Here is a 14,294-nt window from a genome sequence, read left to right as displayed (position 1 = left end):
TTAAAAAGAAAAAATGTAGTGTTTATTGCATTTTTATCCCCAAATCAGGATTGACGTCTAGGCTTAGTTTGTTGTTTTATGCATCTTAAACTATTAAAAACTCCAAAAGTTTCATTTTCCCTAGCTTACTCCTTGATAGCCTTTGATATTTTATTGAACATGTCTCTTCAGGCAATTTCTTCATTGTTATATGCTTTGCATGCTCTAAACTTGCACATCAATAGACCCTAGTTTATTGCAGCCCTCTTCCTGTCCACTGGAATTCGTGGAAAGTGTGTTTGATTTCTTGTTTCTCTAGTCATAGCCATCAAGAGCTTGTCAGTACCTTCGTCCATAACCATTAGACCTTATATCACTGTTGAACCCTTGTTTGTTAAAGACCTTGTTGTGTGATTTCTTAGGAAATCCTCCCTTGTGGGGATAAAATCCACCACTAATTAGTTGGAGAGAAGCCACTGAGGTAATAGTGGTGGTTGATCTCTTTGTTGTAGTAACACCTCGGTTTCCTAATCACGCTTTGCACTAGGTCTGCTAGATTTTGCAATAAAAGGGGCCAAGTTTACTCTAGAAATAAATACATAGTCGACCTAGTTCAAACTCACCAAGTTTGACAAACCACTTCAGAGTTTACTCTAGAAATAAATACATAGTCGACCTAGTTCAAACTCACCAAGTTTGACAAACCACTTCAGCTAGAGCAAGTAAAAAACAAAAAGTGATTGAAAACCCTTCATTCTTCACTTTCATTCTAATTTTATCTGTAGAGGCACAAAGTTCAGGGAAAGCCATGTACATGTATATTGTTGTTGGATTCCAACTATTTTTAAGGGTTTTCAATATATGTGAAGGGTGAAATGTTGGGTAGTCGACTTTGGCATTAACAATCAACTGAGAAGAACCGTTTTAAAAGATTTTGTTCTTCCAGTAATTTTCCAGGGTGTTAAAACTGTAACATTTTATATCAAGTTTCCCAAGTATTTCCTGAGTCCAAGCCATACTCTTACACTAGGGCTTGCCAAGTCACATCCTGCCATGTCCCTTTCCAAGTGATCATCAAAAGGAAGAAAAGAGGACTCATGGTAGTCAACCATGGTATCCAAATGACCCATGGTATTCATCCATGGTATTTCAGATGACACATGGTATTCTCCCATGGTATTCGAGTGGCCCATGGTATTCTGATAGCTCATGAGTTTAAAGGGAAGACTAGAGCTCTCTCATGAACATGTATTGGTTATTTGTCTTCTTATTGATTGGAGGGCGCTTGCAGCTTGAGCCAGAGGGTGTGAACCCGCATAAGGAGGGCAGTTTTAGTGTTGCATCCACCCTAGCTAACCCACCCAGATTGGTTTTGATGTTGAGATCATACACCATAGCTGATCAAAACTAGCTTCAGTAGGGAGATTCAACCACACTAGTCTAGAGGAGGAGCCATCCAAGTTGCTCATTAGTATTCAATGTTGGAGATTATTATTCTGTGAAGCGTGCCATTTTACAAAAGTATTTACATGTTCTAAATCTAAAGCATTGGCATGTAATTCGATAACTATTAGAAATAAAGAATTGGTTGACTTATTACTTGTTGCTCATTTGGATTTTCATTGTGCATTTTATTGTACGAGGGTTTACTATTTAATTTTCACACAACATGTTTAACAAAATATCCCTGTGGAAAAAGGTTTCTCTCGATTGCATTTACAGTGTTTGAATGTGTGAGCAAGAATTTGGTGAATTTTTGGAACATATCTAAAAAGGGGACATTACAGTGATATTAGAGTCGTGCATCCTACCAACTTTATGGGGTTAACAGTGAAAGATGGTGACCAACACTCCTAAACAATTCAACAATATGTTGATGGGATCCTTGAAAAAGATGTTAGAGAAAGAGGAGGGAGTTTTTAATGCAGGAAACAAGCTTGGTCATTTGTCTCCATCAAGAGAGGCCCTTCTTAGCTCGTTGGAGGAGGTGGCAAAGTGTTTACATAAGGTGGATCAGACACCTTCTCAGCTAATGCAAGCAACTATGGTTCCAGCAATGATTTACTTGGGTGAGCACAGGTTGCTGAGACACAAGGACAAGGAGGTAAGACTTGTTGTCATACATTGTTTAAGTGAACTTCTAAGGGTTACAACTCCTAACCTTTCTTACAAGGAAGATATAATGAAGGAGATATTCCAACTGATTGTTGAAAGTCTTCAACGGTTAGATGACATCAAAAATCCTCCTTTCAGTAAGAGGGCTAAGATTCTAAATTTGATGGCACAAGTGAAATCATGTGTTGTCATGATTGATTATGATCTTATTCTACAAATGTTCCATAATTTCCTCGATGTTATCAATGAGGTTCATGACAAATCTATTTCTGATGAAATGAGAACCATTCTGACTACAATTATTTAGGAAAGCGATGTTATTTCACAACCATCATATCATTGTTAGTGGTTGTTCTAGAACAACAATAGGTCATCTCCACATGTGCTTGCAACTTGATACAAAATATTGTCAAACAATGTGAAGGGTTGATTCGATTTATGTTAAAGCACATTGTTCATATGCCATCATACAGGAGGATGGTAGTAGTGTCAAACCTAATATCATTGGTTGGAGTACCACTTCCCTTATTTCTTCTACAGAGTTTTCAAATGAAAGTCCCAAGGGGCATACTTAGGAGGAGATCAAAAATATCATAAAAGGCCTTTTAACAATGAAGGAAAATCTCAGGAAGCTAAAAGGCACAATTTTAAAGAACACTAAGCTTGAGGTGCGTGAAATCATGTGTGTTAGGAACTTAGGACAACTGCTGAGCTTTCTAGTATTGAGGAGCAATGAAAATTCCTGATGAGGCAACAACAGAAACGTTTTCTTGGGTTGCATTTAGCATGAGCAAGAGGTGGGATGTACAACAACCCTCTTCAGAAGTACATAGAAAAGGCTTGCAACACCTTGATTTTGCATTTGCATATGAATGTATACGTGATTAGTGAGCAGTCTTGCACATTATTGTTAACCCCACATAGAGAGAGGATGATGATTCGATGACACATAAGCATGGGATGGAGGATTGGTATAAAGTGTTTCTTTCTATGGAGAAAGGGTTTGAGTCTTGCAGGTCTCTCAAGTTATTTTTACATGATGGTTATTTCATGGGGATGCACGGAAAAGAGATAGAGCTCCATTGTATCGATATTCCATGATGGACTCCCAAGTTGGAAATGGGATCCAAGTGCAGTACACCCATGGGAAGACTTTGACATCCCTTGGTTGGCTTACTCAAATATGCTACCATCTTTAGGATATATGATGAGACCAAGGTTTGGGATCCAAGGATTTTTATGATGGATGATTTGTTGCACCATGGGAAATAGTTGGAAGGAGGTACCAAGATCAATAGTATCATATTGATACAGCAGGAGTTTAGTGGACCCTTCTTCAAATTCATTTGGGATCTAGGAATTGGTCCTGGAATACAAGTTCTTGATTTCATTTTATTGATGCGGCAGGAATTCTTCAGTTTCATAATTCATTTGGGAACCTAGTATTGATGGGTAGAATCTGGAATTGCTTGAGGACAAGCAATCTCAAGAAGGGAGCATTTTCATATACCTTTCCAAGTGATCATCAAAAGGAAAAAAAGGGACCCATGGTATTCACCCATGGTATTTCGGATGGCCCATGGTATTTCGGATCACCCATGGTATTCGGATAGTTCATGACTTTAAAGGGGGGACTAGAGCTCTCTCCACACTTATTCCTTACCCCCCCCCCCTAATGTCCTCTTTTCTCTGAGTGGGATATCAGGAGAGCAGTCAAAGCTATGAACACCAACAAAGCAGGGGATGAAGGCTTTCAAGCAGAATTTCTGAAGTATGGCAGCCAACCTCTTGACCTTTATATTGTTGATTTATTCAACCATGTGGTTTCTTCCAACTTCCCCTCTTCTTAGGTAAGACATGTTATCCACCTGATCCACAAATTAGGGAGCAATGGTGATCCAAACAACTACAAGACTACATGGTGGGCCACAACTTCTCTAAGCTCTATGCCACAGTCTTACATCAGAGGCTTTCCAAAGAGATAGAGAGACGATATCTCAGAGCTAGAGGACAAGCAAGTTTCCACCCAGGTTACCATACGATTGACCACAACTTCACAGTTCGAGCCATTATCGAGGAGGCTCACCATCGCTCTTTGAAAGTCTATTGTTGCTTTGTAAACTTTCAGAAAGGATTTGATATTGTGCCTAGGGAGGTACTATTCTAGAAACTTCAGGATATCAGTATATCTGAGACCGTCCTAGTAGCCATCATGAGACTATACAAGTCAGTTTTGGGTCGCCTCTAAATGACACATGGGCTTTCTAACTTCATAAAGAGTACCATTGGGATAAATTCAGGGTACCCCCTCTTGTGTTGACCATCTTTGGGATTTCCATCGATGAGCTAGAATCCTTCCTCCATGAGCACATCTAGGAGGGGGATGGTTGTCTTCTTCATCAGTTGTTGATCTCCCTGCTCCTCTTTGCAAATGACTTAATATTGTTTGTATCTACTGTTGAGGGACTGCAGAGACAGATAGATGCCCTAGCCAACTTTTGTGACCTTTGATAGTTGACGATCAACCTAGGTAAAACCAAGGTTATGATCTTCAATGCTTCAAAGAAAACACTTACAGACATGCATTTCTACTTCCAGGGGGAAGAGATCGAGGTCACCACATCATACATCTATCTAGGAGTGTAGTTCACAGGACCTCATCTTAGAATGCAACAGGCCCTCCAGCCTCGGATTAGCAAAGGGTATGGTTCCCTAGCCCTTATCGAGAGACAGTGCTTCTAGAGTCAATTTCAGGACATCTCGTCCAAACTCCACCTTATGGACGCTATTATTAGACCCACAGTTCTCTACGGCTCTGAGATTTGGGCGTCGAGCTTGGTACAAATAGATTGGGCCCAGATGACAAGAGTCCAGACCATGCTTCTCAAGTGCATCATTGCGCACAGTTCCACAGCCCATTATCCAGGCAGAGTTTGGTCAACAACCCTTCCGACTCTAGGTCATCTTTTGCTTGGTTTCCTTCCTCCACAAAGCCAGATCTTGATGAGATTCAAAGACCGAGAGAGACCGATACCCCTATCTTTCACTTTGTTCATCAGAGGCCCTAGCTTCGGCTCACTCCTTAAGTCGGACATGAGGGTAGTTCTCAAATGCTTCTCAACTTCTCCAGACATTGACCATCTCCCCAGAGTGTCTACCCCCATTCAGATGCTCCCTTGTTGCTCTGAGCCATCTCATGTCGCCCCACCAGATACTGAATCTGTCCATTAGAGAGGATATCTATAGATTGTACATTCAGGTCACCTGTGTGAAAATTCTAAGATACAATAATCTCAGGAATCCTACTGCAACCAGCGGAATCTACTTCACTTAGATTGTAAGTTACATTTCAAACTTATTTCAAATTTCTTCTTGAAATATTGAATTAAATTACTAAAGCAGCCTACACCAAATTAAATATGATTCTGAAACATAGAAACTGAGCAAGGAAATACAAACACATAGGACATTGTTATTTTTGGACAAATGTACCCAGAAAAACCCAATGCGGGAAAGCCGGTGCAATAGCTCTGAGGGTTTATTATTATTAAGCAGTAGCAAATTCTGAATACCTCAAAGGGTCATTCAGTTACAGAGAGAAATACTGGCAGAAAGAATTGTGAGGTTAACTCACACTATCACTGGAAATCCTGACTGATCCAACCCCTGACTAATTGCCTCCGGCTTTTCTGGCTGCCTCTGCGCATTATCTGCATCAACCCAGCGTCAAGCTCTTTGGGGACTACGACACTCCTCTGGTTGGTCGATTTGCTGCCCAGGAGATTCGATTTTTGCCTCCCAGTCTCACACCCTGGCTCCCGGCTTCTGAAACTCGAATTCCATTTGCAAATTTCAGACTCCTCACCGGCTTTTGCGCTGCCTCTGTGTGGCTCTGCATCAACCCTCTAGCTTAGCGTTGCCACTGCTGGATTACTCTCTGCCTCTCTCTGTTGATGATTCTTCAACTGAGAAAATCACTCTCTCTCTGGAAGCTATCCCTACCCCTCTACTGCAAGAAATCTCCTCAATCGAATTTTCCTCCTGAGAACTTCTCACTTCAGAAAATCAATTTCTTGATCTCTCTTGGTGTATTTTCCAAATGACCCTCAAGCCCCTTCTTATATCTTCCTGTTGGACAACCAACGGCCTAGATTAACTCCTAATCAAAGGCTCAGATTGTTTTGACTTGATCTCCATCTTTTTCTAGAAGTTACACCCACAATTAGATTAATACCCATTAATATTTTAATTTTCCTAAGTTTAGACTTAGGAACTCCATTAAAAATATTAATTATTTTAATAAAATCGTCTCTGGGTGGAATTTCCCAAAACAGTTTCTGGGTTCTTTGGAATGCATGTGCCCAAGCCTCCCTGCAAAATTTGAGGCCTAGAGCACATTCGATGCTACCCCAAATCAACACTCCCTCTTAGCGAGGAATGTGCTCTAGCAATATACTGCTCTGACTCTGAAGAATCATCCTCTACGCTACTGATGTCTGACATGTTGTCCACCAACTACTATGTTGTTACGGCAACTGCACTATTCCCTTCGACACTGCCACTAGCAATGCTACAACTGTACTACAGCTCTCTCTCAAATGTTGCAACTGCTATTCTGCTAGCACTACCACTACTAACACTGCATCTGTACAACAACTTAGTTGCTAAGAGAAGCAACTGAAAAACATCCAAAATCACTGAACTATCTGTGTTCAGTATGATACCACATGAATGTTGGAACTGACTGCTGCTAGTCTCTGCGTTGACCCTCTGAATACATTGCGTTGCTAACCTCTGCTATGTGCCATCTGTACTGTTGCCAACTCTACTATGCGTTATTCATCTTTGGCGCTCCTAGCCACTACAACTGTCTCCATGACACTCCTCAGCACCATCTGACACTAGTCCATCCTGCTACTGCAAAACAGGGCTCTGTAGCACGGTATTGATCCAAGAGATGGACTCCTCAAGGACCCTGCCCATCTATAGCACTTTTTAACTACAATTCCAAATCAGCCCACCTCCCTCGTGGAGTATCTCGGTTGTCATGGTGAACTCCTCCTTGTCGATCTCCGTGGCTGCAACTTTAGGATCATGTTTCTCATCCTTGTCCTTTTTCTTCAAAGGACAATGGAATGTATAGTGGCCCGTCTCGACACATCTGAAACACTTCTCTCCTCAGCTCCTCTTGTTTTAGAGTTGCCCACATCTCATCCCAGTTTGGTAATGTTGCTCTGCCCAGGATACTATGCACAATGACTTGCCACTCATCTGAGACAGAATTTAGGGCCAATCTAACTAACTTTGAATCCTGAGGTGTATGCCCTGTAGTCGATAACTCATCACGGGTCTCCTTCAGCTTCATGAGGAATGGATCCACACATTCTCCCTTCTACATCTGAGCAGATCTCAGCTTTTGCTCCAAGTACATCTTTCGCTACTCAGAAGATCCCTGATATCACATGGCCAAGGCATCTCACATCTCCTTAGCAGTTGCTCTACCAGCAACGTGGCACACCACGTGATCCTTGTCTCCATCCATAATCATCCTCTTGGCCTTCACCATCTCAGCCTTTTACTTCTTCAGCGGATCTGCATCCATAGGTTCAGCCACCACGTTATCGACATACGTCTTGAGGGCATGCTCATCTAGAAGGAAATACATTCTATCCTTCCAGATGACGTAGTTGGATGGTTTGTCCAACCTGTCCTGATCCCTCAAGCCACTGGTTGCCATCTCCTCCGAAAACTGTCGAACAGCTCCCTCTTTCTCCCTACTGCATAGCTTCTAGGTTGGCTTATGTATTCCATGATGTAGCTGGTAAGTTTGTTGCTCCTCTGCTTCCCAGCAAATGAGAAATCTTGATTTCCTTGGCAAGAAACCACTGAGGAAATATTACCTCACTATGTGATCTGCTTCCTTCTTCCGACGACTTTTCTGCCCAATACTCAGCTTGCAGAGTACTGCGTCCCTCTAGCTCCGCGTTGAGACTCTTCATGGCTCCCTATGCCTTGGCAAATTCTCGATCTAGTAGTCTTACCTCTCTGTCGACTCACTCAAAGAGAGACAACCTCAAAAATATAGCCCTCCTAGCTAGAACTGCGCAATCCCTCAGGGGATTCAAACTGTTGCTTGCTGCAGCAAGTTGGCCCTTGCTTCAGTGCTAGATCTACTCTTCCTGTTTCACATCAAACGCTCTGATACCATGTGAAAATTCCTAGATCTAGCAATCTCAGGAATCCTACTGCAACCAGCTGAATCTACTTCACCTTGATTGTAAATTACATTACAAACTTATTTCAGATTTCTTCTTGAAATATTAAGTATATTATTGAATTAGCCTACACCAAATTAAATATGATTCTAAAACATAGAAACTGAGCAAGGAAATACAAACACATAGAACACCGTTATTTTTGGACAAATGTCCTCGGAAAAACCCAATGTGGGAAAACCAATGTAGCAGCTCTGAGTGTTTATTATTATTAAGCAGTAGCAAATTTTGAATACATCTTTGAATACCTAACAAGTTCATTTAGTTACAGAGAGAAATATTGGCAAAAAGAATTGTGAGGTTACCTCACACTATCACTGGAAATCCTGACTGATCCAGCCCTTGACTAATTGCCCCTAGCTTTTCTGGTTGCCTCTGCGCAGTATCTGCATCAGCCCAGCATCAAGCTCTCTAGGGACTGCGTCACTCCTCTAGCTAGTCAATTAGTTGCCCAAGAGATTCAATTTTTGCCTCCCGGTCTCATACCCTGGCCCCCGGCTTCTGAAACTCAAATTCCATCTATAAATTTTGGACTCCTCACTGGCTTCTGTGCTGCCTCTACGTGGCTCTGCATCAGCCCCTCTGGCTCAGCACTGCCACTGCTGGATTACTCTCTGCCTCTCTCTATTGATGATTCTCCGGCTGAGAAAATCACTCTCTCCGAAAGTTATCCCTGCCCCTCTGCTGCAAGAAATCTCCTCAATCGAATTTTCCTCCTGAGAACTTCTCACTTCAGAAAATCGATTTCTTGATCTCTCTTGGTGTATTTTCCAAATGACCCTCAAGCCCCTTCTTATATCTTCCTGTTGGACAACCAACGACCTATATTAACTCCTAATCAAAGGCTCAGATCATTTTGACTTGATCTCCGTCTTTTTCTAGAAGTAACACCCACAATTAGATTAATACCCATTCATATTTTAATTTTCCTAAGTTTAGACTTAGAAACTCCATTAAAAATATTAATTATTTTAATAAAAACGTCCTTGGGTGGAATTTCCCAAACCCAGTTTCTGGGTTCTTTGGAATGCATGTGCCCAAGCCTCCTCGCAAAATTTGAGACCTAGAGCACATCCGATGCTACCCCAAATCAACAATCCGGTCCTCCCCCTCAACGGACCTGGGCCCGAAGATGTCCTTCTACCTCGAGCATTTCTTAGAGGTACAAGATGGCATCATTGTTCGCCCCCCATATACATGCAGACATTGGATGCTCTCACTCAGGATACTTTTGGGGCAGCTTCGAGTTGGCTTTCACCAACTCCAACTGGAGACCGACCACCATATACCACGATCCAATAGGATCTGTCAGGTATGTCACTTTCAAGAGCCAGAGACATAGCAACACCTCATTTTTAAGTGCCCCAAATACCACAAGGTCAGGGGATTATATCACTATATAAATAGCGATTCAGGAGGATCCCGCTCTACCTTCTTCCGGTATCCTGACCAAAGATGTCTAGCCCTCTTCATCGGGGAGATTTTCATATACAGATATCATATCATACAGGCGTCGACTACGATTTAGATGATCACATTATATTTTCAGTTGATCTGGGTGACTGGAAAAACAAGAGACGAGCTGAGAACCAAAGTATTTCAGATAGCAAAGTAGTGAGAAATCGGGTTTCATCTCATTCCCCCCACTTAGGAGGCCAACTGTTATCCTCGAGATTGGTACAGAGGTGCTGAAGAGCACATCAAACAACTACAATGTTGCACAAAGCGGGGATGTTTTTTGGAAGCGAGGACGCGGAAGTGTCATTTCCCAAAAATCTAGGAAGCAAAGCATCTACTATATATATATATATATATATATATATATATATATTAAAAAAAAAACATCCAAAATACCAAATTAGTTGTAGAAGACATGAAAACATGCATATTTTTACATAAATCAAGATAGATATGGCATCCATTGTACATCAATGATTAATTATTCCAGCATCAACCATCTAGAATCTAGATTCCTCCTCTTGTCTAGCCTTTTCCTCTACTTCAATTCTATATGGATATTAGTCAACATTGCCTAATTTTGATCAAACAGCCTAATCCAAGCCTTATAATAAGGTAGAGAAAGCTTAACATGCCTGATCAATGTTTTTGACTTGAGTGAAGGGTACATAATTGCTAAGGCCATGACAAAGGAGTTCAACAATCAACAACACCAACAATGGGGTACATATAGGCCTTGGTGTTTTTTATTAAATGCCAATCATATGCCCTCACACATGATATAAAGCAATGAAACGCCACAATCCCATTGATCCTGAAAATTGTTAAAGTCTGTTGAATTTTGAATGGGATATGAAATTCTATTTTCTCCATATGAAGTCTGATGAAGTTGGAACCACTCTCAAACATCTTGAGTCATTTCATGGTAATGTTAAAAAGTTAAGTAAAAGGATGGAAATGAAAGATAAAGGAGAATATCACTTTTACTTTAGGAATTTAACATTACCATTAGGGAGCATCTAGGGAGCATCAAGGGGCACCTTGGAAATATTCAAAAAGTGTAGTTCCTCACATAAAAATTCGAAATTTCCAAAAAAAACAAAAAAAAGCCCCACGGAACCGTGTGAACCATCCACCTTCTCTGGGATTCGCTCGCAATCCGCGGTGGATACACGCTCAAACCTCCACAAACCCACACCTGATCCTTTCCGAATCCACGGATCGGGCCCCCACGCATCCAATTTTCCAGGAATCATCGAAAAAAGGCAGATCCGTGGTTCCGCAGAAGGATCGGTGGTAGATCCGTACGGGACGCGGTTCTGCCTCCAGAGCCTTGGGGGGGACGGTTCCTGCAACACTGGTCCACTCACACCTAGAACATCAGAGGGACTAGTACCTGACGAGTCCCTCCCCAACCCTGGCAAAGCAGCGAGACACTTATTCAGAGTTTTTTTCCTTTGGCCTCGGATGTTAGGAGTGTCCCTCACTCCTACATCCCCCCTAAGATCATGCAGTCAGATTCCTCGTTGGATCTAGAGGACTCCAATAGTGAGCCAGCACCACTATCGCCCCCCTCGCTGTCGGCTATCATAATCGGACATTCTTGACACCATCATCCCTGTACTTACCCTCCTAATCCTCTACGTCACCGTGGCCTTGGGTCCGCTTATAAACATGTTTCTGAGACTGTCCTATATTGTCATTGTCGTGTTCTTTATTTCAGCTAGCTTTGGCATTTTCTAGGAGTTGCATTTGCACTCCCACATGTATTCATACTGGATGTGTCCTCCAGTCCCATTGACCTACTTTTGTGGTCATTTGTTGGACATTAATAAAATTATCTTATCTTATCTCATCTCATGAACATGTATTGGTTATTTGTATTCTTATTGATTTGAGAGCTCTTGGAGCTTGAGTGTGAAGGTGTGAACCCGCATAAGGAGGGTAGTTTCAGTGCTGCATCCACCCTAGCTGATCAAAATTAGTTTCGGTGGGGAGATTCAACCACCCTAGCTAGTCTAGAGGAGGAGCCATCCAGGTTTCTCATTAGTGTTCAATGCTGGAGATTATTATTCAGCCAAGCGTGCCATTTTGCAGGAGTATTTACAGGTTCTAAATCTGAAGCATTGGCATGTAATTCCATAACTAATAGAAATAAAGAATTGGCTGAGTTATTATTTGCTGCTCATTTGGATTTTCATTGTGCATTTTATTGTATGAGGGTTTACAATTTAATTTGCACACATGTTTAACGAAATATCCCTACGGAAAAGGACTTCTCTTGATTGCATTTGAAGTGTTTGAATGTGTAAGTCAGAATTTAGTAAATTTTTCGAACATATCTAAAAAAGGGACATTACACATCCAATCTGAATTCTCTGATTTTGGAAGCTTGCTGTTAGCCTTTTCGAAAGTCTCTGACCAAGAACACGAGCTGCTCCAATAAACTGGTTAAGCCTTCAACCCAATATATTTCATATCCTCGTAACATCAGCCAGTTTACATTTCAAATCAATATTATTTATCAAATGGATGATTACTAGATTCTACCGTGATTGTTCTAAAATAAAAATCAGCTAATAAGAGATTGGAATACCAGGCCAGCGTGGACAACTTGCTGAGATAGTTGATATTTTCAAATACGTATAAACAAAAGTCATATGTTTCATTTTAAGTACAACGCCTTATCTTGACTTAGCAGAGAAATGTTCATCATGCATTCCTTGCCTTCAGAACTAATAAGAAGATTTTAATCTTAATATACAGAACAAATGTAAGTGCCAGCGCTCATTAAGATTTATAATATAATATACATCATGAAATGGATATACATTCAATTAACTTACAGATCTGAGATTTCACAATTCAAAGTTCAAGAATTCAGAAAGTAAACCACAGAAACCAAAAATGAGCTATCGTGTACTGGTAACCCCTTCTCTGAAAAGAATATTAGCCACTGAAGGTGGAAGCCAAGAAGCATTACCAGAATTCTGAGGATCTTGTCCTCCATTTTGCACATCCAGAGACTGCTGCCCACTCCGTAATCTAACTTGGTTAGATGGTTTTTTATTTTTCCCACTGCTTTAAAACTTACGCTACCCACAAACATTCCAAGTTTCAATGCTGTCAAGATACCCAGTGTAAAAATCACAGGGCGTACTGCCCAATGCATAGCTTCAAGATGTTGATACTTTTTTGTTATGCCAACACATGTACGGAATTGTACAAGCTCTACCTCAGCTGGATCTGCAAAGGTAGGCACATTTCCAACTAGACGACCAGGAAACTTGACAACAAGACAACCATTTGGATAAATCCATGAGATTTTACCTGTGTCCCATGCATTTCTCTTGCGAGGCCACTGAAACCTGGGAGACACAATACCAGATTTTATCCTCACAAACTGTCCAACTGCGAAAAACTCAGCCATTTGGAGTTCAGAACAATTTCCTGTCCAAAGAGTCTCACGCCCTTGAAAAGCCACTTCAACTTTCCCATCACGGTTAATTGAATGCAAAATACCCACAGAGGATTGTTTCTGCCCTGAATTCAAACATGAACTTGATCCATGCAGCCGAACCCAATCTCCAGCAGCAAAGCCTAGAGAAACTCTCTCTAAATTAGAAGCATGTATCCTTAACGGGTCATGCAAACCATGTACCCTCACAAGTGCATACATATCACTATCTATTCCAACTACTGTTCCCTCCACAACACTCATATTCTCTGGCTTGTTCAAAATTGGAACTTTTCTTGACCGCACATAATCCCCAACTTGAAGCTGATCCTTCAAAAACAACCAGTTGCATTTCAAAGCATCATTTGCTTCAGTCTTGTCTCCAGCACAAACCCAACCACTGCTTCCAAAAATTGCATGTGGGCTGCACATAACAGCAACAAGCCATGAGAAAAGAGATAATGAGCAGTAAAGGGAATATAAGAAAGCTGTAGCAATGGTGATCAGTGCTAAGCAACACGAAGGACATGCACAATATTCAAAATAACAAATGTAGAAATAACTTGAATGAAAGTGGCTCACTCTAAATCCTGGATTCCACATACAAATTAAATAATTTAAAATAAATAAAATGAGCCTCTGTTATTGGTTATTAAAAATGGCAGTAAATACGGCAGCAGTAAACATTCAGGAACAAGAAATATTCAAGAAAATAATCCAGACCTGCAATAAAAAATGATTGACTTCAATGCAGGTGAAACCAAAGTTGGAGAACTTGAAATTGTTATCCAATAGAGTAAGCAAACCCAATGCCCAGACTAGATTTTTTTTATTGGCTACAAAAGTGATCTGTAAATGGCTGTGGATATTCCACTAGACAGTTCATCACAACAGATCTGATAAAATTATATTTTAAAATCTGAAATTCTACACTATTACAGTTTTCTCTCTCTTTCGATTTATAGATTTGTACGTTACTGTTAATAGTGTATGCATGCGAATTAAAATTA

The 14,294-nt window shown here is 40.9% G+C and overlaps 1 pseudogene across 1 annotated transcript in view; it reads right to left on the bottom strand.

Moving 5' to 3' along the window:
- Positions 1-13,706, bottom strand: part of LOC149263233 (protein KINASE OF THE OUTER CHLOROPLAST MEMBRANE 1-like) — a 110,555-nt pseudogene extending 96,849 nt beyond the window's left edge. Inside the window, exon 1 of the transcript XR_016259242.1 lies at positions 12,811-13,706. The product of XR_016259242.1 is annotated as a protein KINASE OF THE OUTER CHLOROPLAST MEMBRANE 1-like (transcript). The remainder of the gene's footprint in view (positions 1-12,810) is intronic.
- Positions 13,707-14,294: the final 588 nt, after the last annotated feature.

This window comes from Pinus tabuliformis, chromosome 6, assembly GCF_031772625.1.
Source record: "Pinus tabuliformis cultivar Carrire ecotype Pingquan chromosome 6, CPIR1, whole genome shotgun sequence".
NCBI classification, from domain to species: domain Eukaryota; kingdom Viridiplantae; phylum Streptophyta; class Pinopsida; order Pinales; family Pinaceae; genus Pinus; species Pinus tabuliformis.
Note: the sequence above shows the minus strand (reverse complement) of the source record. Positions and strands in the feature narration are given on the sequence as shown.